Source organism: Protopterus annectens, chromosome 3.part0, assembly GCF_019279795.1.
Source record: "Protopterus annectens isolate FY-2018-M chromosome 3.part0, PAN1.0, whole genome shotgun sequence".
Taxonomy (NCBI): Eukaryota; Metazoa; Chordata; order Ceratodontiformes; family Protopteridae; genus Protopterus; species Protopterus annectens.
Genome location: NC_056731.1, coordinates 829,008,977 through 829,035,277, shown reverse-complemented (window position 1 = coordinate 829,035,277; position 26,301 = coordinate 829,008,977). Strand labels below are relative to the sequence as shown.

Below are 26,301 nucleotides of genomic sequence, written 5' to 3'. Positions count from 1 at the left end.
TAAAAAAAAAATGGGGGGGGGGAGTAGTAGTAATGGTTTCACTTAACTGGTATTTCTGGCATTAATCCTGGATTTCAGTTATTTATTTTTATTTTACATTTGTTGAGCGGTCTAGTCTAACTGGATACATGTCCATTTTCAGCAGAGGCCCGGGGAGATAAGCTCCACTTAAAAAGATTAACAAAAAGATAAACATAAACATAAAATGGTTAACATATAAATGCATGTACAAAACGTAATAGCAGATTATTACAGAACATTTCTACAAAAATTATTACAGAACATTATAAAAATTTGCTAGAAACTCTATCCTCCAGGAAGAAAAAAAGAAATATTTTGTTTTTTTTTGTGTGGATAAAGTAAGGAACAGATTTGGAATAGTCCATGAAAGTAGAGGTATTGGTTGAAAAATACTAGGTCAGCAGTGATGATGACAGCAATGCCATTTAGATTAGTCTGGGTTTGTACAGGGGCATAACCAGTGTGTTTTAAGGTAAAGTTAACAAAGCTCGTCTAATTTTGCAATATAAAATATTAATAATTCTTCTGGAGTTTAACATTATTCTTTTTTAGCATCAAAACCATGACTAATAAATAGAAACCTAAGCAGCGGAAATGCAATATTTGAAAGTTCTACAATCATTTTAAGCCATTCTGCTAAAATTCCTTGTCACCTACAGTCTTGTAGAATTTTGTTAAAGGACAATTCTAAAAGAGCAAGCTAAATTATGACAACAATGTCAGAAATGCTTTGCATGATAAAATAAATAACAGCACAATAAAATTACTGAATTGAATTTATGACAAACATTCCTATAAACAAGTATGAACTGTAGTACTTTACTAACAGCTAAACAAGAAAATGCATTTAAGTATAATGCAGTGCATGCTACTCACAAATGGGAAACATCCATACTGAATTAAAACAAAACATATAAATACAAAACTGAAAACATATAAATTGATTCAACAGAAAAATAAAACAGCAAGAAACGCACTGAAAAGGTATGGTTAACTTTTACTAACATTTTCAAATTACGAACCAGACATACGAAATGGATAACAAGACAAATATAACACTACCTTAAATTTTGTGACATTTGATGGTTTTATAACAATGAGCAGTATCCACAGCAATTTTGGGGACAGTAAAAGCAAATTAATATATTTCCTGCAATGCCAGTTGAAACAGCGTAGACAGCATTTTTGTTGCATTCTACTATGACTTTTTGCTGAACAGATATGCTAATTTTGGTTCTTTTACAAATCAAGACATGAAAATGCATTCCAAGTTTCCATGATGGCTTGCTGAGGAAGCTCTGAGGAGCTGCATAACACATAGCTAACTTTTTACCTATTTTGTATTCTTCAAAGAAAAAAAATACATATTGGGAATCTGAGATAATCCTAAATTTTTGAGACTTTCTGGCACTCCTGATAGATTACATGAAGATACAGCTACAGGTATATCTATAGTCAAAATAGAACTGTCATTTATTACATAATTCTCATATGTTCTCCAGATTTCACCATTTCAACAACTATAAAACTGGCATTTAAGTGCTTATGGAAAATTATATTTTAACACAGGGACTATATAAATCTTCACAGACAACAGACTTGATGTCAAGGACTGCCTGGATTTATATAAAGCAGCAAGAGTAAAAAAAAAAATGGAGGCATTTGAATCTCTTCAGCATTGTATGCTTATTGTGCAAGTTCTAGGTAATCCAATCAAACTTACTTTTTTTTCCACACTATGCTTTATTTCTAAAGTGGCATTCAGAACTGGGTTTTCAGCATAGGACACAACCCATTACATCCTTCACTAATAGGTCAGTGCACCTTTGGGAACGAGAGATTTCTTCTGCAGCACATTTCTTTAAGTAGAAAGTATTTTGCAGTCTTTAGCATTACTATCCTAATGATAGTCAGCTATACATCCTATTATATCCCCAATAACCCAAATTATTCAACTTTGGTCAACCCTGAAAAATGGAAATGTGGTTCAAGAAACATACATGTTTAACATCTGCATTAACAATCTTCCATCAAGATGAATATCTATTGCTTCTAGCTTTTTCATCTTATTTTAGAAAAATCTCATACTACATGGCAGGCCTTAAAAAACACTAATTCTGCAATTACACTCTTAATCCAGTTTACCATCATATCAATTCATTTAAGACCGCTAAAATGGTCCTAAATGGTCCTTTGCAGTACCTTCCTCAGCCACAACAAGGGTCATAAAGGAAAATGTAACTATAGCATGCATATGGACAATTAATACAGTTAATCGACCAGCATGTCTGTGTGAAGAAGACACAGCATACATGGAAAATGCATGCATATTTGGGGACAATGTGTAAACTCCATGCAGATATAACCAGAGATCAGGACTGAACTTGAGAGACATGAGGAACAGGCTCCAGTCGCAATGTCACTGTGCTAGTGCTACCCAAAACCAAAGATCCAACAGCAGCATGGCAATATTGCTATAAAAATATATAAATAACACCAGTTTAAACAAGCAATTACTGAAAAAAACATTTCACACTGGCATTTGTACAGTGATTATCATTTACAGTTATGTGTATACAAAAGATTTTTGATGGAAGTGAATTGATGTAGAATAATTCAGAAAAGCACGGGTGAGGCAGCTACTGAATTAATAGGCAAGATAATTACACAAAAGGCAAACTGCTGCAGGTCAAAATATAGAACAAATATATCAGCAAAAGTACTGTATTTTCAGAGGAGAACTGCACTGTTAAGCATTCAATTAACAAGAGTACTTTTTTCATATCCTCTAAGAAGAAACAGCTACCCTCAGAGAGCACTAGATAATAATATGATGGACAAAATGTATATTGTAGCTAATTTTTATATTTGGCATATCCATATGCATCACATAAGCAATCTGTAGTCAGACCATATAAAGAGGAAGAAAATTGAAGAGGGGTTACTACTTCGAATTGTCAGTGTTTTTTCTGGAATTTTATTAAGTAATGGGAGGTAGTTACTCCATCAGGAGAAAACACATAAATCAAAAGAGAAGTCAACAAAATTTGCTGCTGGCTATGGGAATAATTACCGTTAGTGTCTCTTTTGATCTCAGTGAATACACAAGGAAGTAAACCTTAAGTATATCAAACAATGCACACCGTTTTAGTGTGTGTAGCTTTTTTGCATCATCAGTAATGGAAATGGAAATGTTGCAATTTAAATTCTAACCAGATATGTTTGTTCAATGGCACATGGAAGGATTTCTCTGGAATGCTGCTAATCTTGCAAATTCTGCTTATATAACTAAAGGACTTTTCTAGTGCTGGCAATTACAGAGACAAAAGCATAAGCAAAGTTGATACAATATTTGGGGCAGAAACATCTGACTGAACATGATGAGTTATACCAGTCCTGAACGGTTTGGCTCTGTAGTTATACCAGTCCTGAACGGTTTGGCTCTGTACAGGAAACTTGGTGTCTACCTTTCATTTTTTTTTTTTTGTTACAACTATACATACATGGTGTTCAAATGACATTAGTGAATCTAGCAAAAACCCTAGTATGTTGGTGGATTATTTCAAAAGCAAGGTTATTAGAGACTAATAGTTTTGTTTGTGTAAAATCTGAAGTGCATGACTTTAACTTTGTAGACATCACAAAAGAACATTGACTTTTCTAGTCAATCTTCAATTGTAAAGAAAGCATGCTGCAACTGGTCAGTCCTTTCTTTTATGGTGTGGCAAATCCTAGCAACACAGAATCTTTGGCATACTGAACAAAATTTCACCTTAAAACTGTTCTTTCACCTTATTTACAGTGAATACTAGGACCAAACAATAATCCAAAGAGCACCCACTGATACTGCCTGCAAGAATTTAGGTGCTTTACCAGTGAAAGATTACGCTTTTGCCTTCTAAAGGACAATTCTAACGAATCTGATGAAGTCCTAATTGATTTAATCTATTTAGTGGGAAGTGACAGCTGATGGTATCAAATGCCTCAATCAAAAACTAGAAGAGAGATCTGAATTTTTCTTCAGTTAAGATTTTTTTCCTTAGACATACCATTCCTTGTTTTAGTGAAGTTTCTGCATTATATCAGATTTAAATACACACTGGGTATTTAAAGATATTTACATCCTTTATAATATATTCCAGCAGTTGCTTATAGATTTAACTTTCCAGAACTTTGGACAGCAGACTGAAGACAGATGAAGGCAATTATTAATAATTTTCCTGTGACCCTCTTAAGCAGCAAACTTACAAAGGTTCTTTTCCTGAATTTAGAGATCATTTTCTTTCACAGAGCAGTTCACTGCACTACAGAATGGATATGTTATACTATCTGCACCAATCCTAGAAATTTTAGGAGCAGATTTCAGCTGCATTACTGATCTTTTGTCCCCATAAGTAGTTTTTGGATAAAGGAAACAACTGCCGGGTGGAGCTGATGAGATTTCACAACCATTTTGTAAAGTCAACATGATAATTTTGATGGAGAAGATTAATCCTTTGAAATTATCTTTTTGAAATGTTGGGAAAATTCAACCTTCATGCAGGTGAATCAGAAAACTGTCCTTTTTAGCTAGTAATACTTCTTTACAGTGCTGTCGGTTACTTCTAGTTGCTGAAGTAGTGCACTCCGGGATTTGGAACAATCATCTCTCTCTCTCTCTGTGTGTGTATGTATATATATATATATATATATATATATATATATATATATATATATATATATATATACACACATATATATATATATATATATATATATATATATATTTATATAAAGATATGTATCAATACATATATATTATGTGGGGGAGGGCCTGGGAGTACAGGGAAAGTAATGATCAATTAATGTTATCTTTCCAGCATGAGCTAAAAAACATACAAAAATATTACTGCATTGTAATGAAAGGAGTTCACTGCAACTAAGATTTTCAAACTATGCAACAGCCAAAATGGCTTCAAAAAATAAATATTAGGACTGGCATATACTATTCATGTTGAAGTATTCAAAATAAAACCTACTCCCAGCACTGTGCAATGAATTAGAAAAATGCAAGGAAAAAGCATCATGCATGAATGCTGTGAACATGTAATTTCATACAAATTACAGCATGTTATACACCATGGCACCTGCTGTAGTTCTGTATTTGGTGGAGCTGGGGTGGCTACAGTACATCGTTGCTGCTGCTGCATTATTTTACTAATTTTTTTTTTTTGGTCTACATGCCTGACAGCCAACCATCACCACCTGTAATGAATGTATACAGTCTGTTCATTTCTCACTGGACAAGAGCTGTCTGTAATCTATTCACTCTTGAGCAATAAGAGAACCATGACAAAATCACCCAGGTGTCCATTAGAGACTTTTTTGTTCCACATCGGTGCACATCCATAGCATGTAAGAGGAAGCTGCGGCATAAATATCCAGACAGTGCAGTCATTTAAGGATATTCTAATCTGGTGAACCTCTGTACTACCTCAACACTTCTGTTACCTCTCTGGGTGCAGCATTATTTGGTATAGACCATTTTTTTGTCAGAGTACTATTACAAAAATAACCATTCTTATAATGCAGTCTCAGAATAAAGTGCTAATGCAGAAATCCAGTTCCAGTTCTGTAAATACGCTAGTGTAACTTCGCTGACACCTTCACTTGTCTAAGTAGGACACTAACATTTCTTCCCTAGTCTCTCCAAATGGCATATAAAACAAAAAGGTCCATTTCCTGTAAATGATACAGAAAGTATGTCAACGCTGTAATGTCTTATTTACTACAAATACCTTCCAAGAAGAACAGTAATGAAGGAAAAGGTGATGGAAGGAGTTAGTTGTGAATGTACCATTATGGTACTAGTGTTGTGGTACAGTGATATCTGAAAGGAGATTCAGTCTTTTCATATTAGCGTGCTGTGAATGGTACTTGAAAATACAAGTGTGTTGGTAAGGGTAATAGTTCCATATAGTAGGTAAAACAGCACTGATCGTTAAAATAACACCAGATGAAGCAGTCAGAAAACAGATAAAATGTGTCCCAGTCATACCTCTCAACTGTCCAGATTTTGCCTCATATTCTTGGTCTATTCCTCAAAAAATTGTGGTTTGCTGGCAAATCAGAGGACTGAAGTCACTAAATAATGACAGACATTTAAGTTTCAGACTTCATGTCTTTCAGAAAATACATGCTAACACAACACCTATTATTCTAGCACTTTTATAAGGTTATAACAGTAACATTTGAAAATGTGTCCCTATTTTTAAACCTTTATTTACGTGTTATTTTTGGCTCTGTCCAGATTTCTTATGCTAAGAGGTTGAAATGTATGGTCCCAGTGTGACTAGATTAACTATCTAACTGTCAATGCAGTCAGGGAGGCACAGCAAGGACGAAAATGTAGGATATCCAGTAGGGACAAAGGCAGTGCAGTAGACTTATCTGGGGTGCTGCCATTGTCTGCTGTGAGCAAGGTTCTCCAGAGTGAAGAATTTTAATTCATTGTAATTTAGCTGTCTTGCCAGTCATCTGGTTCAGGTAACTACTAGAAACAGTCCATAAACCTGTTACATACTGTTAGTGCTAGCTGGTAAAACATAAACATACAACGAATGACACACTAGAGAATTCCGTTAAGTGCCAGACAAAAAGTTGCTACACAGTAGGATTACAATATTTTAAAAGACTGGAGAAATGGGAAGATTAAAAGCTATACTCCTGAACCACCGACAAGGAAGTCATGCTAGAAAGGCCATATTTGAAGATGGGCTAAATTAACATATAAAACAAGAATTCCTTTAAATAAAATATGGTAAAAGAAGAATGGCAGTAGTATCATTATGGCCACAGCAGACAGTACAAAAGGTACAGGGAGGGGGATAAGTGTAACATCATTAGTAATAAATGAGGGAACAGAAGGGCAGAATGGAGGAGTAAAAGAACAGTAAGATATGAAGAACAAAAAATGAGGAAGTAGTTAAAGGTGCACCTCTGCAGGGTCAGAAGCCAAAAAAGGAGCCAGATGCATGCTGTGCTACTACAGGAAGATGCAGATAATGTAGGCATAGCATAAACACAAGCAGTGATGGACAAGGACTGGGACAGGCTAATGCAAGAATGAGAAGTTATGTACTTACCATAACGTTCCATGTTAGTCGTCTTCTCGCCTTCTTTCTTGCTGGATGGGGTTCGGAGCCAAACCTCAGCTCCGATTCAGCCAAATACTAAAGCTCAAGAGCTATTTTTACCGGCTCGAGGCTATCCTATGTCCCATACTGCTAGGCGTGATATACCCAGATCTCGTTTGATAGCTAACACTATGGACATACATGTCTCCACCATGACTGAGAATATATATATATATATATATATATATATATATATATATATATATATATATATATATATCTACCTCTATACATCTAGGTATACAAAAACTCTTATAAGAGTTACCAAGAAAGGGAAAGAGGTAGCGAAGGAGATAACTCTCATGATAAACACATCTCAGAAGATACTCTCGGTCTTGCCAGGCTAGGGGGATGGAGGGTGGGACGCAAGAAAGAAGGCGAGAAGAAGACAACTAACATGGAACGTTATGGTAAGTACATAACTTCTCAATGTTAAGTTGTCAATCTCGCCTTCATTCTTGCTGGATGGGACAGCGTCCCTAGCACCTTAGTTCTGGGTGGCTCATTGGAACAAAGTCTTGAGTACAGTGGAACCACTTCTAGAGGTCATGTCCAGCTTATAATGAGAAATGAAGGTATGAGGAGAGGCCCATGTGGCCGCTGCACAAATGGAATCCATTGGCAATCTTGCCTGAAAGGCTACTGAAGAGGCTAATGCTCTGGTTGAATGAGCTCTGGGCTTAATAGGGAGCTCTTTATGCCTCAATTGGTAAATCAACATAATAACAGAGGTCAACCACCTAGACAAGGTTACTTTGGAAACTGGCAGGCCTTGTTTCCCTTCCGCGTAAGACAGGAAGAGCTGTTCTGATTTCCTCGTTTGCTTGGTTCTATCCAGGTAGAAGAGTAATTGACGGTGAACGTCTAGACAATGTAACTTCCGTTTAGACCTATTGGTATAAAGTGGGAAGAAAACAGGAAGATCGATGGTCTGATTCAGATTGTTTTTCAGAGTACTTTGGGTAAAAAGGACAGATTAGTCCTAAGTGACACTCTATCTTTGTGAAAAACAAGGTATGGAGGGCGAACACAAAGGGCTTGAAGTTCTGATACCATTCTCGCTGAAGTGATGGCTACTAAAAACAAAGTTTTACAAGAGAGCAACTTTAATGAACAGGAAGCCGCAGGTTCAAAGGGAGGGAGAATTAAAGACGACAGCACCAAATTTAGGTCCCATGGTGGGGGAGGATCTTTTACCGGAGGCCTAAGTAAGAAGGTACCTTTTAGAAAGGCTTTACAAAGTTTGTGTGACATAATGCTGGTCTCTGACAATCCAACGTGAAAATTTGCAATGGCTGCCAACTGAACTCTGATGGTGGCTGAAGAAGATCCCATTTGAAAAAGTTCTGCCAAAAACTCTGGACAGGGGCTGTAAAAGGGTCAACTTGTTTCTCCCCTGCCCAGAGAAACACTTCCATTTGCTAGCATAAGTCTTTCTGGTAGTACACTTGTGCGAAGCGAGGATGATGTCACGAACTGAATGAGAGTCTGAGGTAAGCCTGGCTAGGGTTGGAAGTGGAGCAACCAAGCTGTGAGGTTGAGAGATTGGAGATATTGATGCAGCCCGCCCGACTGATGTGTCAGAAGATCTGGCGCTGGATCCAGATGCCAGGGTTGATCTAGTAGATGACGTTGCAGGAACAGGAACCAAGTTTGTTGAGGCCAGTAAGGGGCAACAAGGATCATTCTGGATCTCAAAACAGTTGCTTTCTGGATTAGCTGAGTAATTAAGGGAAAGGGGGGAAAAGCATACAGAAGACCCTGCGGCCATTCGTGGACTAGAGCATCTCTGGGGGGAAGACCTGGGAGAGGGAAGAGGGTGAAGAAGTCTGGGCACTTGCTGTTTTGAGGGGTTGCAAAAAGATCGCAGCAAGGCTGACCCCACCTCCTGAAGATTTTTTCCGCTACTAGCTGGTTGATAGACCACTCGTGGGGCATGAGAATGGCTCTGCTCAGCCTGTCCGCTATGACGTTGGACTTCCCGGGGATATGCGTTGCTACCAGAAACCGTTGAGAAGTGATCGCCCACTGCCACAGTCTGAGTGCTTCTCGACATAGGGGGTAGGACCTGGTTCCGCCCTGCTTGTTGATGTACCACACTACCGACATATTGTCTGTCTGAACTGCAATAGTCCCGGTGGGTAGAGAGTCTTGAAGGGCCTGCAACACTAAAAGCACTGCTCTCATTTCCAAGACATTTATGTGCAGGTGGCTTTCGAAAGGCTGCCATGTGCCCTGGACTGTCCTGCCCTGAAAATGCCCCCCCACCCGATCAGGGAGGCATCCGTTGTCACAGTAACCACAGGAGGAGGAAGGACAAAGGGTCTGCCCTGAAGATCCTGAGGGGAGACCATCCACCACGAAAGGTGTCTTTTGCATGACAGAGTGATTAGAATGCTGTGCGACACTGGAAGCTGTTGAAAGGACCACTGGGAAAACAGCATCCATTGCAGGATCCGCATGTGAAAGCGAGCTAGGGTGAGTAATGTGATGGCTGCTACCATGAGACCTAGGGTTTTTAGTATGAATCTGGCCTGGACTCTGCTCTCTTGCAGTAGGATTCGAACATGACCTCGAATGTCTGAAATCCTTTGTACAGGCAGCTTTGCTGACAGTTCCACAGTGTTTAAAATGGCACCTATGAAGGTAATAGACTGACAAGGTGACAAGGTGACAAGGCAGACTTTTCGGAGTTTATAGAGATACCTAGCTCGTTGCAAATTTGGAGGGTATAACCTCTGGAATGAAGTAGCTGACGCTTGGTGGTGGCAGTAAGGAGCCAGTCGTCTAAGTATGGAAATACCTGGAATCCTCTTCGTCTCAGGTGAGCAGCAACCACTGCCATGCATTTGGTAAACACCCTGGGGGCTGTGGTGAGGCCAAAGGGCAGGGCTCTGAATTGGTAGTGATTGGCTCCCATCCGGAAGGGGAGAAACCTCCTGGAGCGCCTGTTCATTTTGATATGATAGTACGCATCCTGAAGGTCTATACAGCACATCCAATTGTCCTGACCCAGGAAGGGTAGAATGGACTGAAGCGTGACCTTCTGGAATTTCGTTCTTTGAACAGACTTGCTCAGCCTGCTGAGATTCAAAATAGGTCTCCAGTCCCCTGTCTTTTTTGGTACCAAAAAGAACTTGGAGTAGACTCCGGATCCATGCTGGTCTGCTGGGACTGGCTGGATGGCTCTTTTTTCTAGCAGCTTTGAAATTTCTAGTGCTGCTTGATCCCTCAGACCGGGTGGAACGTCTGGAAGGGGCCCTTTTGGCAGTTGTGGGGTATGAATAAAGGGAATTTTGTAACCCTCAGATATGATCGACCGTACCCAATTGTCTTGCGTGAGGGAATACCAGGCTTCTGGGTACAGTGATAGTCTTCCCCTGACTGCCTCCAAAGGTAGACAGTCGGGCAGCTCCTCAGGGGTGCTGGACGAGTTTGTCAGAGAAGGATTCTCTGCTACCCTGATTCTGCGGACCCCCCTGCCCCTCGGGCGGCGTCTATTATTGTTCCCTCTTCTGCCTCTGGAGGGAAGCTCACCACATGCATCAGGCAGTACTCCCTGAGGTTTGCGGAACCACATTTTCCCACCTTTCTGACCCTTAGGGTATGGTCTAGAAGGGGTACAAAAACAGACTCCTACGGCAGAGAGAGTCTTGCCTTCCTGCTCACACCTGGTCAATATATCCTACACTTGAGGTCCAAACAAGGTAGAACCATCAAAGGGGGTGTTAGTGAAGGCCGCCTTGAAGGGGTCAGCAAAATTGCAAAGCACATCCAGGCGTGTCTCCTTAGAGTGACGCCCGTGCTTGCAGCCCTACTCGATCCATCGGCTGCATAGGAAATGAGCCGCATGGAGGAGTTGACAATAGAGTTTAGGGTCCCCAGCTGGGAGTTGATCTTTTCCTGAGTCCCTGCAGCTGATGGGTCCTGTAAGGTATCATCCAGTTCCTTGAGAAGGTCTCTCTGGAGACGGGTGAAATGGCACAAATAATTCAGCGAACGCATAGCAAAGGTCGCTGAGGAAAACCGCTTGCCGTACCTGTCCATAGTCCTAGATTCCTTATTAGGAGGATGGACAGGTACTGAAAGATCAGCCAACTCCTTTTTAGTGGCCGCCACCACCACCATGGCATCCACAGGGACACCCTTAGTTAGAAACTGCTGGTCAGAAGGGGCTGTAATAAATTTTGTAGGCCTCCGGGGAGTTGGTTCCATAGTATCCGGAGCCGTCCATGCCTTTCGAGCCACCACATCCATGAGCGGGTCGAAAGGCAAAGACACACAGGAGGTGGAAGGGCGAGAACCGATCACATCCAGGTACACCGACTTGTCCTCAGAAGGGTTAACGGCAGACCAGTTTCCCCTCTGCTTAAGAATCTCCAGGATGTCAGAAAATGAAACATCCTCAGAGTGGGACCTTGGGGACCCTTCTGAGTCATCCAAGTCCGTGTCCGATGTGACTGACTCAGGGGAGTCTATATGCTTCCTCTTGCATTTTCTCTTTCAAGGGGGCTCCCCTGAAGGATCAGGGGGAGGCCTCGGAAGAGGAGGATATGCCCAATGGGGCTACCAGTAGCGCCGGTTCTCCATGCTCGGGATCGAGAGAGCGGGTAGAGACTGAAGCAGGCATTATAGAGGGAGGAGCCGAAGGAGCCGACCGTGGAGCAGGCACAGGGGCCAGCACACTCCTCATGACCTCAAAGGCGCCCCTATCAGGCAGGGAAGGGGGTCCCTGCTCCGAAGAGACAAGGACTCCTCCCAGCACTGAGAGGGACGGCTCCGAGGCCGATGTCGGGGCCGAACTCACCTGCGCCGAAGCTCCGAGAGGGAGAACGGGGACAGACAAGGGTCCGATGCCACTCGCCCCCTCGGAGCCGACGAGAGAGTCCCGGTGCCCGGATCCCTCCAAGGATGGAACCAAGGAAGAGATCGGAGCCGGCGAGGGAGCCGAAAGGGGTGGTATCGGCTCCGACATTCCGACGGTCCCGACCCCTACGATCTCCGGCTCCGAACTCACAAGAAGAGTCGGAGGAGGAATTGAAGAAGGAGTAGTGAAAGCCACTGCCTGATGAGGAGGGCTATGCAACATTTCGGCCAGTGCCTGCGACTTAAGTAGTCTGCTAACCACCCTCTCGAGGTCATGGTCCGACAGCCTGGAAGACCGAGAGGAATGGGACCTGTGACTCCGCTCCGATAACAAGGGAGACTTTGGAGCCGAATGGACCGATTCCAGGGAAGGAGACCTGGAACACTTCTTGCACGAAGACAGCTCCGACAGCAGAGTCGGGGCCGACTGAGGCTTTGAATCATCGGTTCCAGCCGGAACCGATGCAGTAGTAGTAGTAGCACCGCTCAGCGACGGCTCCAAACATGGAGCCGACGGTTTGGCGGGCTTAGAAGGTTTACCCGAGGAAGGCTTAGCCGGGGAACCTTCAGGCTTTAACAAGCCTCTCAAAATAAGTTTGTTTCTGCGTTCCTGCAGGACTCTTGGACTAAACGCATGGCAGACAGAACAAGAGTCCTGCAGGTGCAGAGGGCCCAAGCAATATACACAGGAAGTGTGACCGTCTGTCAGAGACATCTTCTGACAGCACGAGTCACACTTCTTGAAGCTCGAGACCTTAGTGTCTTTAGACATCCTAAAAAAAAGGGATGACTGGCAGAGAAAGACAACTAAGGGAGGTCTAGTCACAATCAGTCCAACACACACACAAAACAAGGTTGTAACAGACCAGAATAATATAATAAAAACCCCACACTTGTTAGTACAATCTAAATAGCACACACATACAACTACAGGCAAATAAAAAAGGAAGAGGATAGGCCAAGGGCCTAACTATTAGGTGAGGGGAAAAAAATAGTATAAAAAACTACCTAACAGAGAATCCTAAACGGGGATCTAAAGGGTAGTAACTATAAAACACTATTGCTAATATTTTAACCCAAAAAGCTGACTAAAACCAAGAAAAAATATTAATACAACCTGAGCGGCAAAAAGATGCAACCTCGTAGCTGAAACGGCAAACGAGATCTGGGTATATCTCGCCTAACATTATGAGACATAGGATAGCCTCGAGCCGGTAAAAATAGCTCTCGAGCTTTAGTATTTGGCCGAGTTGGAGAAGAGGTTCGGCTCCGAACCCCATCCAGCAAGAATGAAGGCAAGATTGACAACTTAACATCTTAGGATATACACTATGGACAGTGTAGATCAATATGTATGCATACCTTTAAGAAGCTTTCTAGTGGCATGCACAAGTGTATAAATACTGAGCACGTGTGAGCCTGACTGCCATTTTGATGTAAGCATGCATGTCTGTGTAGTCTATCAGTTAATCAGGTTGTTTATATTTTGTACTGCTGCTATCCATCCTGTGTTTCTTTGTAATAAAGCATAAAAAACTACCTACCCTGCCTGTTCGTCTTCATTTGTGAAACCAGATGAGCGACAGATGGAACAGAAAAGATGGTGGTAGAGATAATGGTGAATCTTTGGGATAGTAAAACAGGGTGAAAGAGACCAATGATGAAAAGTAAAGGAGGAAAAGAAAGATGTTCACCTTGAGCAGACAGGAGTTCCCTACTTGGAATCAGTTATTTACAGACCACCCCAATAAAAGGCTCAAAAGTTAACTTTGTCAACCAACAAAGAGGAAGAGTACCACAATCAGTGGACACCTTAATTTTCCACATATGAAAGAGAAACTGTCCACATCTACGGGTGAAAGGGAGAAACAAACAAAAGCAGCATTGGTGGACAATGGACTTGACCAGTGAATTCTCCAAGAAGTGCACTACTTCTGACATGATTTTAACAGAGAGACTGAACAGAAGCTGAGATGAGAGAAACTTTAGTCAAAAGTGATCACCTTTAAGGATGAAACGTGCTGTAAGAGCAGAAATACAAGATTATAGAAAGAAAAACAACTTTAGGAAAATATGGAAGGATGACATGAATTATGATGATTGCACTACACATTAAGTGAGAAATTGAATGAAATCCTGTACCTGCAGAAGGAAATGTAGCAAAAGAAGATAGCCTGTTTAGTTAAAGTGAGAAGAAAGGTTATTGATAAACACGGGAAGCTCTATCAAAATAAGTGGTAGTTGAAAGGATAAGAAAATAAATGCTTTAACAATGCTAAAAATTTATTAAAATTCATCTGACAGTCCAAGACACCACTAGAAAAGAAAAAGTATGGTAAGGAGGTAAAAAAAAGAAATTACATACTTCAAAAATGTTTGATAATGCAGGAGGAATTGGCAGGTTAAGACATGGGTATGTTTCCAAGCACAAGAGCATCAGATGTCCAAACTTCAAACACATATTAGACTGAAAGGATGCATGTGATCTGGTAAAGAATATAATTGCGTCCAAACATACTGATGTGTGCCTGCTGCATTACTAGCTACCAATCAGGGATTTCTGAAGTAAATAATTTTAGTACATTTGTTGCATTTGAATTCACAACACATCACGGAAACCAGGCAGTTGCAGTGAGGGGTGGCAGAACAGACATGTGGTGTGCAAATCAGATATTTTTGACAACTCTTTGGGGGGACAATGGTTTGAAAGCTGGTGCAAATTCCAAAAAAAACTGGCTATACCCCTAAAGTACTGAAAGGGAAGGGAAAGAAGCTAGAAAATTCAGCAGCAAGCATATTTCCAAATAAACTAGTATTTATGAAACAGCTACAAGGCAGAGTGGCAGCCTAGGAAGGTACATCTACTATGGACAGGGACAAACGGTCAGGCAGAAGGTGTAATACAGAATTAACATTAAGAGAATTCAGGAGTACTTAATTAGACAAGACAGTGTCCAGATAAGCTACTTCTCAGGGTGCTTAGAGAGTGGGTACTGGTGCTCAGTGAACCACAGGTTGAGCACTTTAGTCTCTCATTAGTAACGGGAGTAGTGATGCAGAACTTGGACTGGTAGATCTAGGAAGGCAGGCGGGAAATTAGATACCTGTTAATCACACTTCTATTCTCATTCTAGAGAAGGTCATGGAAAACATTCTGCATGACAGACTTACAGAGTTTCCTTGTGTTAATCCTTTAGGCAGCAGTGTGGCTTCACACAACAGACTTTAAAGCTAGCCCAAAATTATTTAATCCTCTGACTTTGTCATAGAGGCGGACACAGGGAACTCTGCAGAAATAGTGTATCTGAACTTCAACATGGCCACTGACACTGTAAATCACAGGAAGCTGGTAGCAAAATTATAAGGCTAATGGGGTCTATATTATGTTATCAAATACTCATGTATTCGAAAATGTAACAGTCGACCCCTAAATGTCAAAACTTTCAAACAAATAAAAAAAATACAAAAACTCACCCAAGCAAACCATTTAAGCGCTGTAAGCAGGGGAGTAAGCCCCCCTGCACCCCCCACACCCCCACTACTTAAATATACCAACTCCGAGATCGCCATACAGTGCAGACAATAGAACACTTCCATTTCAGCACTGTACGGAGATCTCCATTGAAATGTCCGACGTTTGACGTTTTCAACATTTAGGGGCTGACTATTATGTTTTTGAATACATGAGTATAAGATAATGTAATACATACCTGGCTAATGATGGTGGAGTGCAGTAGTTTGATAAGAAACAATGGGTTGCAGTTACAGTGGAAATGTTAAGGATTCATGGTCCTGACAAATTATACCTAATTATATTAACATATACATGTATTTCACTCTGCCATTCTCTAGGTACATGTATATACACATCTAAAAGTTTAGTGTGTGCAAATGTGTGGCTGCAGTCTGTAACAGTGAAGGCTCAAGAGAGTGAACATTAATTTTTCCTTCTTTTTAAGGCTACCAGATGGCTTTGCATGCAAGATCATGATACAACAGGTCTGGTAATTTGCTCCTTCCTCACTGTTGTGCAATCTCAGAGTTAGTATATTTAGTCAAAAGAGGATGGGGAGGTGCAGGAGGCTTACCCCCTACAAAAAATAGTAATGTTCTTCATAATGATCACTGCTGCAGTAGCCTTAGCTATATGGGTTATATCCCACCAAGGATATAACAGCCGTCAAGCTTCTAAACCTTCACAGCACCTTCCATGTACCCAAACTGTCAAGCAGCTTGAGCTGAGCTGACTGAAAGACAAGTCTGAGGACAAAGCCCTTCAGAACTTTGCTGCCACCGAAGAGTACGCTCCTCTGGATCATTTCAGGAACTACAGTTGTCTTCTGCTTTCTTTAATGGGCCGATAAGTTTCCTTTGGGGGAAAAAAAACTTCTGTTTTCTTAAATTTATTATAGTTTTATTACTTTTCACTTCAGGAAAGTTATTTTAAAGCTATTAGTTGTGTGTTTTAATGGACAGTCTTGAGACTTTAATGTTCTTTTAAATGCAACATTAATGTTTTCCTGTCAGCTTAAAAATAGTGTAAACTAACTGAAAACAATATTTTCTGTGGAAAAAGTGCGTTTATTTTTCCATTGTGAGGATGCCACAGTGCTTTAAAGTGGGTTTTACTGTGTGTTTTCTGGCACAAAGGTAATGTATGTGGACTTGTAGTTTTACCTGCATTTGCTACTTGTCATCCCCAGAAAAGAGGAATCATTGTCAACTTGGCTATGGAACAGATTGCCAGTTCCATGGATGGTCCTTCTTCCAGCCACAAAGCAAAAGTTAAGCAAACAGCCTGTGCCACCACAGCAGGCTAGGAATGTGTCTCTACTGTGGCCATTTGTTATACCTCAAACCACTCATCTTTTACCCCAAGATCCCTCTGGTGTAATCCCTATAGCCACTATGGAATGGGAGTTAGCCATGTCCTCTGTGGCTGTTGGAGACCCTCAGTGGGCAAGGGAGAGCCACTCTAGTCTGTCCTGGGAAAGGGAACAGTTTCCCTGTTGTGTCAGAATATTGTGCCTATCCCTTGAGAAGCAGCGGATGCCATTAGTATCATGGTTGGCCTCATTTTTTCTGTCAAAAAGAAACAGGAAACCAAGCACATATCTACTCCTCCACAAATTTCTTTGAATAGAAGTAGTTTACTGGGACTGGCTTAGGTTTTAATTCAGGCTATTGATCCTTCTTGTAAAGTAATTTCTGGAAAAATAAACAGGGTTTCTTCTTTTACTGAAGAAATTCAAGATTCTGAATCTGAACTGGAAGATGCAGGGACAGAATCAAGACTTTGTCCTCAGATTTTCGATTCAGACTCAGAGGAGAGCTCGGTTTCTTATTCTCTCTGCAGGGGTTTCTCTTTCTCTGACAGTATTGCTAGAGTGTTCCAGTGTTTTCACTAGTTGAACACTGAGGTTTCTCAGCCCTTCAGAAAATAATATGAGTAGTTACAGAAGAATGTTCTAGAACCTCCACAAATTTCCCTTGTTCTGTCTGCTTTACAGGGTGCGTGTGCGCTACTGCTTGCAATTTTCCTGACAGCCAGACAGCTGTCCCTCAAAAGGCAGATATGAGGAATTTTATACATCCTCTCTCAAAATTTTATACACTATTCCAAACCTGACTCAGTAACTTTGACCTTAGTTGACTCCACTGCTGCTAAGCATGTAATTAATTCCAATCCTACTCTTTTTTAATAAAAGATGAGAAAAATATTGATAGGTACTGGAAAAAGTGCATACTTCTGCAACTTTGATTTTAGAATTTTAAACAGTCAGGCTCATATGTTAAAGTTTGTTGTGACAAATTGTGAAAGTATGAGTAATGTTTTATCTACAATTTCTTCTTGTGAAGAAAAATCTATTTTGAACAACTTATTGCACAGGTCACTACTCATTGTCTGCAGCATGTTTATGACTCTGCTGATACTTCTTCCAGGGTTATGACCACTTCTACTGTTTTAAGGTGGTTTGCTTGGCTGCATTCTTAAAACCTCCCAGATATTGTACAAACGAGATTTTAAATTCTCCTGTGGACACAGATTTACTGTTGAGCTTCTCTGCTGCAGAGGTGATCAAAAAGTGTGATGAAAGGGGCATGCTGACCCAGGGAATCTCTAAGATTTTTCAGCCCTCCTTTTCCAAATTGCCCAAGGGGTGTTCTTTCTCCTCATCCAGTTTTAGCAAAAAATAGAATAAACAGTCTCAACAGAATTCAGGTAAACAGACATTTAAGTAGTAGTAGCAAGGGGTTCATAAAAAAAAGTATCAAACTTCCCAACACCTAGAACAGTCCAACAAGCCTGAATGACTATTCAGGAGACTGTCTTCCCCCCACCTTGGTCCCTTTTCTCTTCCATAAAGTCTGAATATCCATGTTTCTCTTTGACACACATCATTTGAAATAAATGGGTTCTGAAAATCATTCATCAGGGTTACAGATGGCAGTGGGAGGAAATTTCTCAATTCCAGGGTGTCATTCCTCATCCTGAAGATCAGACTCTTATTTCCACCTGTTCTTAATCACATACTGTCCCAAGGAGTGATAGAAACAGTTCCTCCTTTCCAGGTGGTGAAGATGTTTTATTAAAGGATTTCTTAGCGCCAAAGAAAGAAAATGACTGGAGACTAGTTCTGGGTCGTTCTTTCCTAAACCTGTTTGTGATAGTGCCCAAATTTCAAACTGATGTCACTTCACAACCTGTTACTTCCTCCTCTTTCAAGTTTCCCGGTAACATTAAACTTAAAATATGCTTATCATCACATCCCTATTCAAGTAGACTTCAGACATTTCTTAAGGTTTTGTGAATCTGATCACACCATCAGTTCTCTGTCTTAATCTTTGGACTATCCACTGCACCAAGAGTGTTCACAAAAGTGTCTAGCTCCAACTACAGCTCATTGCAGACTACAGGTTATCCACGGTTTTCCATATATAGCTGAAGCCACATCTTATCCAGTGTCGATCCTTATTAACAGGTCCATAGCAGAACATGTTCCAGCAATATGGAAAATCGCAGACATTATCCCCTTACACAAAGGCGGAAATTCCACAGAGCTGACCAGCTACAGACCGACCACCATTCTCTCTCCACTAACTAAATTCCTCAAAAGATCCACTCCCAAATAATTCATTATCTTACCTTCAACAACATGCTAGCAACGTGTCAATATGGTTTTAGGCCCCATCATAGTACCACAAATGCAATCCTCAGTTTCACCAATGCCATCAACCAACTCAGAAACTCTCTGCAGTCTTTCTAGACATGTCCAAGGCCTGTGATATGGTCTCACACCCCATATTACTAAATACACTCTCCAAAATGAACTTCAACCACTCTGCACTTCAGTGGTTGTAAAGCTATCTACAGGACCGCTAACAATCTGTAAAATGGCTTAATGTCCTATTCCCTCCCTCTTCCCATCACACTAGGATTACCTCAAGGCTCAGTTCTTGGGCCACTACTCTTCACTATTTTTACAAATAACCTCCATACTGCTACCCCACTGGCTTCAACTATCCAATATGCAGATGGCACAACACTTACATAACCTGCAACACCTCCATGATATAACCCAAAAATCACTCTCAGATACCGAGCTATGGTTCTCTAAACATCAGCTCATACTCAAACCCAATAAAACAAAACTCATGATCTTCCAACCCACAACCCCCCCAGCACCTTCTACATTTCAGCTAGAAATAATACTAAAATTAATGCCGATTCACACACAAAACTACTGGGAGTAATAATAGATAACAACCTCAGATCTGACCTACATATAGCACAAACAATTTAAAAAGTTCACAAAAAATGGGTACTCTTTACAAAAATAAAAAGCATCCAACACCTCTAGGGTTGCGATTGCTAGAACCCATCTTCCATCAATACTTCTGTACGCTTCCCCAATTCTCACCAACCTTAAAAAGACAGATTTTAACTAAATATGAAACATGCTTCAATAAAATAGCAAATTTGCAACTGACTGCCCACATCATACCCATCACTGTCACTCCTTAAAAAATCTCTCCTGGTTAGAATCCCCACAACTTCTATCCTATAACCGATTAACTTTAGCACACAAACTAGTACATCCACCTGAAAAAACCCTGCCCTTCCAAATATTCTTGTGCCCCATATAAACTGAAGTCTTCGCTCAACAAATAAATCTATAATACAAGTGTTCAAATTCATTAATATGGCAGGGACTCCTTATTTTCTCATCATGTAGCAATGAGGTGGAATACACTACCTCATAGCATCAGAACCAACACAAATACCAACCAATTCAAAAAGATTCTTAAAAATAATGAAACCGGCTTTGGTCCTGTACTACTCCAGGCTAACTAGTTTTAATAGTTTCTGGTCATACTTATTCTTCTTTCCTGACCACCTCATAATCTATGCTCTCTCTCGTGTGTCGATAATTTCTAGCCTCATCCTTTTCTATCCAATTCTCCCCTACAAACCCTTTCACAGCTTACTTTGAGAAACTACAATAAAGAATTATATCAGCTAATTGTATAATACAAGTGTCACCTATAATAGCACAGAATGTAATTTTTGGTGTACTGTATGTCTTGTATATTTTCTGTATAATTTCTTGTATACATTTTGTATAATCGCTATATGTGGAGCTTTTCTCCCCAGGCCTCCGCTGAAAATGGGTCTTATCCCAGTCAGAATTTCCTTGTAAACAAATGTAAAATAAATAAATAAAATACAATATTTATAGACTACTTCCTTATCTTTACTTAGTCTTTTTCAAAAATATTAGATATCTCTCTCTCTCTTTGGTGACAGATCTCTTGCACAAGCTGGGATTCCAAGAGAACATTCAGAAGTCTTTCTTGACTCCCTCACATGGGGTTGTGTTCCTGTGATGTCAGTCAAGACATCTCAATTCAAAGAACCTTTCTTCCACAGGAAAAAAAGATCTTTATTTAGATCTATTTCTAAGGTTTTCCACTCAGACTTCATTCACTGAAAAGGAATACCTCAAGATTTTGGGTCTCATGGCATCTATGATTCTCATGATACCCCTGGCAAGATCCCACATGAGAAAGATATAACAGCATCTGAAATCTCTTTGGTCCCAGCATCAATACTCTTTATCTTTTCAAATCCCAGCTCTGGGGTTTGTCAAAAGACAAAGCGTTTGGTGGAGACAACAGATATCATTAAATTCAGGTCTCCCCTTCTCCCTCTCTCCTCTAAAGACGTCACATCAACACAGCCTCTTGGGACTTTGCTTGAGGATCAGTTTCAGGAGGGATAAAAGTGTACGGGGCGTGGGACAACAAGGACAGATGCAAGCACAAATATCTAGGAGATGCTTGCCCTGATCAAGGCATTCAACTCTCTGAACCATCTTTGGTCCCTGGGACCTCTTCATGTGGTTACAGACAATACCACAGTCATGTGCTACATCAGCAAGCAAGGGTTGTACCCCCTTTGCAGAACAGCTATGTTAGCTTGGGATACAGCTTCACAGCACAATCTCTCTACAGGCATTCTCCATTCCATCCGAGCAAAACACTGTGACAGACAAGCTGAGCAGGACCAGAACAGACCCTCACAAATGGAAACTAGATCAGGGGGTCTTCCAAGATTTGACCCATCTGTTGGGAGTTCCTCAGAAAGACCTCTTTGCCTCCTCTCTGAAGTGGCAAAACTCTGTTCCAGGACTCCATTCAAGAAGGCCTGGAAGACAGATGTATTTTCTTTGGACAGGAATGTTCCTGTATGCCTTTCCACCCCTTCCATTAATATCCAGGGTACTTCTGATGATTCGGAATGAATCCCTCAGCATCACTGTGGTCACTCCCTCCTGGCCTAGGCATCTGTGGTTTTCCCTTCTTTTTGGAATGGCCAAGGGCAATTACCACAAGCTTCCTCACAGAATGGATCTACTCACTCAAGAACAAGGGGTATCTGAAACACCCCAACAGTAATCATAGTCAACTGACTACCTGGATGATCAGGTCTTAATTCCTCCTACGCATCTGTTTTCTGAGGATGTGCTGCAGGTATTAATGGAAGCAAGAAATCCTGCTACTAGAAAATCATACAATAGCAAATGGAAAAGGTTTTCTAGTTGGTGCCAACAACATAACCAACACCCATTCAGGGCTTGTTCTCTGGTTTTACAATATTTATGGGAGTTGCTGTCCTATGCCCTTTCTTATTTCTCTGTCAAGGTTAATTTATTGGTCATTACAGCATGTCTTCCCATGGATCTTCCATTTTTAAAACAGTCGTGTCAAAATGTTATTGAAAGGTATTTTGCATAATAGGCTTCCAGATAAACCAGAGGCCCAACCTTGGGAATCTTAATTTTGTGTTAGAGAAGCTAACACTTATTCCATTTGAACCAGCTAATCTGGCTGACTTGGGGGTCTTAACCTGGAAAACAGTTTAAATGATTGCTCTGACATCTGCAAGAAGGGTACCCGAGTTGCAAGCTCTTATGATGAGTCAACCATACGGAAAGGGTGTCTTTGAGAATTAATCTTTCTTTTATGCCTACAGTGGTAACTGAGTTTACATTAAACCTAACTATCCATCTCCCAGTTTTCTTTCCTGAACTTAAAATGAGGGAGAAAGAATACTCCATACCTTGGATGTCCACAGACAACTCTGGTACTATCTTGACAGAACTAAATCTTTTAGATCTTCCGATAAATTGTTAATTTATAGTGAACATAAGAAGCAGGGGCAACCTGTGTCAAAACAGACTATTTGCAAGTGGTTGTCTAAAGCTATCACCTTTTGTTACACTCATCATGACAAATCTATTCCAAAAAGGGTCAAGGCCTTCTCTGCATGAGTCTTGCCTATATCTATGGCTTTCTAGAAACGCCTGGACTCTAGAAGTATTCTAGAAGCTGCTACTTTGTCCTCTATACATATTTTTACAAAGCACAGTCAGCTTGATTCCTTCTCTACGTCTAGATCAAGTTTTCCTAAGACCATTCTCCAGGGGCTTGTGGACCCTTTTTCTGCCTCCCAAATATAATTAGTTATGGCACTATACCTATATAGTTAAATATACTGCAGCAGTGATCACTGTGAAGAACACAGTAGAGTTATGTAAACTGAACTTACCACAACAATAGATCTTCAAATAATCACTGCTGCAGTAGAAGCTCCCTCCTTCCACCCTCCTTGTTTTCTGGGTGTTTTTTAATGACAGGGTGTGGACATTTATTTTTTTGTTATTCCTAGCATTGTCTTTTCAGGGCTCAGCATCCCTCTCTCTGCTGGCAGGAAAGTTCTGACAGGCTTTGTGACCAAATCTGACTTTTAGTCAGCTCAGCTCGAGTTGCTTGACAGTTTGGGTGCATGGAAAGTTGAAGCTTTGGAAGCTGAGGAGCTGTTATATCCTTGGAAGCATACAGCCCCATACAGCTAAGGCTACTGCAGCAACAATCATTTGGACATCTGTTGTTAGTTCAACTTACACAACTGTAGATTACTATTTTTTGTATTTGCTCATAGATTATCTTCTCACACAGCAGCTATCATCAATTAAAAAACAAATATTCATCTTTGTTCCAAACATCAAGGGTCAGCGATATGACAGAAGTTTGCAAGGATGCTGGAGCCCATTCTGCCATAAACAATTACCATAACACCAGTCTCTTAAAACCCTAGAGCGAAATGTGATCCTCAATTGTAACACAAAATAAGCATATGAGTTACATTTAAAACTCTCAGCTGTGAAAACTGCACTGAGACTGACAGCTAGCATAGAGGGTTAAGGCTGTGAGCTGTAGCTCCAACTGTACAAGGTTTGATTTCCTTAGCCCTCATTTGCCTACTTTGTGACATTTAGCAAGTCACTTAACTAGACAGTGCTTGACAGCAACAGATAATTTGGGCTAGGCTCCTCAATGGTCCACTGGACTCCAAGCATAATAACTACCTATGAATCTATGAGAATCAGGGCATCCAAGTACAGTCAGGTAAAATGAAACAAACAAAAACGGAAGTAGATATCACAGTCACCGCAACACTGGCACATATTAGCACTGCCGACAGTATAATGGAACAATTAAATGTAAGACAAGTGAAGACGAGAAAGAGGAGAAAAAAGATAAAGACAGGAATTTTTAAAAGTAAGTGCAAAGGCTGGTGCAGTTCAGTAGCAATGCAGGTCGTGGGGGGGGGGGTCATGGGTCACAGAAGGGAAGAGAAGATAAAATTATGCCACTAATGCATTTTAATTTACGGTTGTGGTGAGCAAAAAGGGTGGAAGGCATCTTATGTCATATACTTTCAGGAAAAAAAAGGTGAAAAGCTTGTTTCATGCAGCTTAAAACTCTCAGGTCCCAGGATACAGACAGGGTACGAAAGACAAATCAGTATTTGCCACAGTGAAAGTTTCATAGGAAGTTAGGCACCAAGGGCAAACAGCTTCAATGAATTCTGGACTGTGAAGTTACACACAGAGCAAAAGCATTAAAAATGTGCTAGTTTCAGAAAGGCACATTATGCTCAGACATGGCTAATGATAAAGGCAGCAGAAAGAAAAGGTAATTCCAGGGAAGTAAATAATGTGGGAAGAAATAGCCAGGGAACTGTTATGGCTAGGCTTGTATAGGCCCTAGGGCTGATAGCCTAGTACCAACCTATGAATTTAATCAAGGACAAGTCCATCTCAAACTATGAAAATTTAATCACGTAAACGAAAATGCCAAGTACTGCCTTAACCAGATAACCACTCCCAATCACTCGTATGTATATAAAATAATAAACCAAATCCAACTATGAGTGATGGAGTGGAAAAGGATCTGATGAAGCTCATTCTTGGGTGAAAGCGCTTATCAACTGCAACACTGTAGTGTATTGTATTTGTGTTTACAATACCTTGGATTAAAAGTTTTATACTATTTCTGGACTACTTCTGGTGCATTCATTCTGCTCCACTCCATCACTCATAGTTGAATTTGGTTTATTATGAAAATTTAATACTACATAAACAGTCTACTAATGTTTTAAGGTTTTACTTTTGTGTTTATTGTTTAAAAATAATAATAAATAGCTTTTAACCTTTGGGACACATTTTAGAATATACTATATCCATGAGAATGGTTAAATAAAATTTGGGATCAAGCAAGATCCCATAAAAATGTATGAGAGTAAAACGGGAAGTTCTGGCAGACTTTAATGATGTGTGGTAGGCTACACAGTGTTTACTGTCTCAGTTCATAGGTAGGTACTAGGCTATCTGCCCGAGGGCATTTATAAGCCTAGCCAGTGTGTGTCAGCTTTCGCCGCCCCATTGATTAATTAATTGAGCCTCTGTCAAGAAGTGCCAATGAAGTGATCCCAGGGGTGTATTTTCTGTTACCCATCCACTCGTCAAGGTTTCTCTTGAAGAGTGTTAGTGACGGGCTCTTCCTAATGTAGTTAGGAATTTTGTTCCAAAGCATGGGGATTCTCTGTGACAGCAATCTATCCCTCCAGCATGTTCTATTTATTGTTGTGGCGAGGTTTAGCTCACTAGAGTGAGTGGCTCGTAGTGACTTGGATTTTTTTTAGGTGGAGCATGTCCATCAATTCTGAGTTGGACATGGCTTTGTAAGTCAGGCAGAGATCACCTCTGAGTAAGTGATAAGCCACTGAGTACAGCCGGAGTTTTTCCAGTCGGGCTGCATAGGACATATGTTTGAGGCCAGTAACCCTCTTGGTGAGGTACTTTTGTGGTCTTTCCAGCTGTTGGAGGTGTCTTGTGAGGTACATCCCAAATGGGGCACTGTACTCTATGATGGGTCTGATGAGTGATGAGTAGAGGGGCACTATAACCTCTTTATTTCTAGATGTGAACCCTTTAGTAATTAGATGGGCTACATAGAAGGATTTCCTAACTACTTTGGCAATATGATTGTCAAAGGAGAGATTACTATCTACCTGAGTCCCCAGATCTCTTATTACCTCTTCTGTATTAAGGGGGCTGCCACCTATGTGGTAATTCATGGGTGTTTTGTTTTTCCCAAACGGGATGACTATGCATTTTTTGGCAATTAGCTTGAGACCATGACTTTGACACCAGGTGTCCGTCTCAGTAAGGCCCTTTTGGAGAATGTCCGTGTCAGCCGGAGAGTCAGTTATGGCTCCCAGTTTGCAGTCATTGGCGAACTTGGTTAGCCATAGTCCTCCTGTGTTTGCCTGTACTTCTGAGAAGTATATTCCTAACAGTAGGGGTCCCAGGACCGAGCCTTGCGGGAC

At 40.8% G+C, this 26,301-nt stretch overlaps 2 protein-coding genes across 2 annotated transcripts in view; one reads left to right on the top strand and one right to left on the bottom strand.

Annotated features, from left to right (window-relative positions):
- Positions 1–26,301, top strand: part of MYLK4 (myosin light chain kinase family member 4) — a 1,154,879-nt gene that overhangs the window by 86,359 nt on the left and 1,042,219 nt on the right. The gene's annotated exons all lie outside the window — the stretch shown is intronic.
- Positions 1–26,301, bottom strand: part of WRNIP1 (WRN helicase interacting protein 1) — an 856,108-nt gene that overhangs the window by 786,291 nt on the left and 43,516 nt on the right. The gene's annotated exons all lie outside the window — the stretch shown is intronic.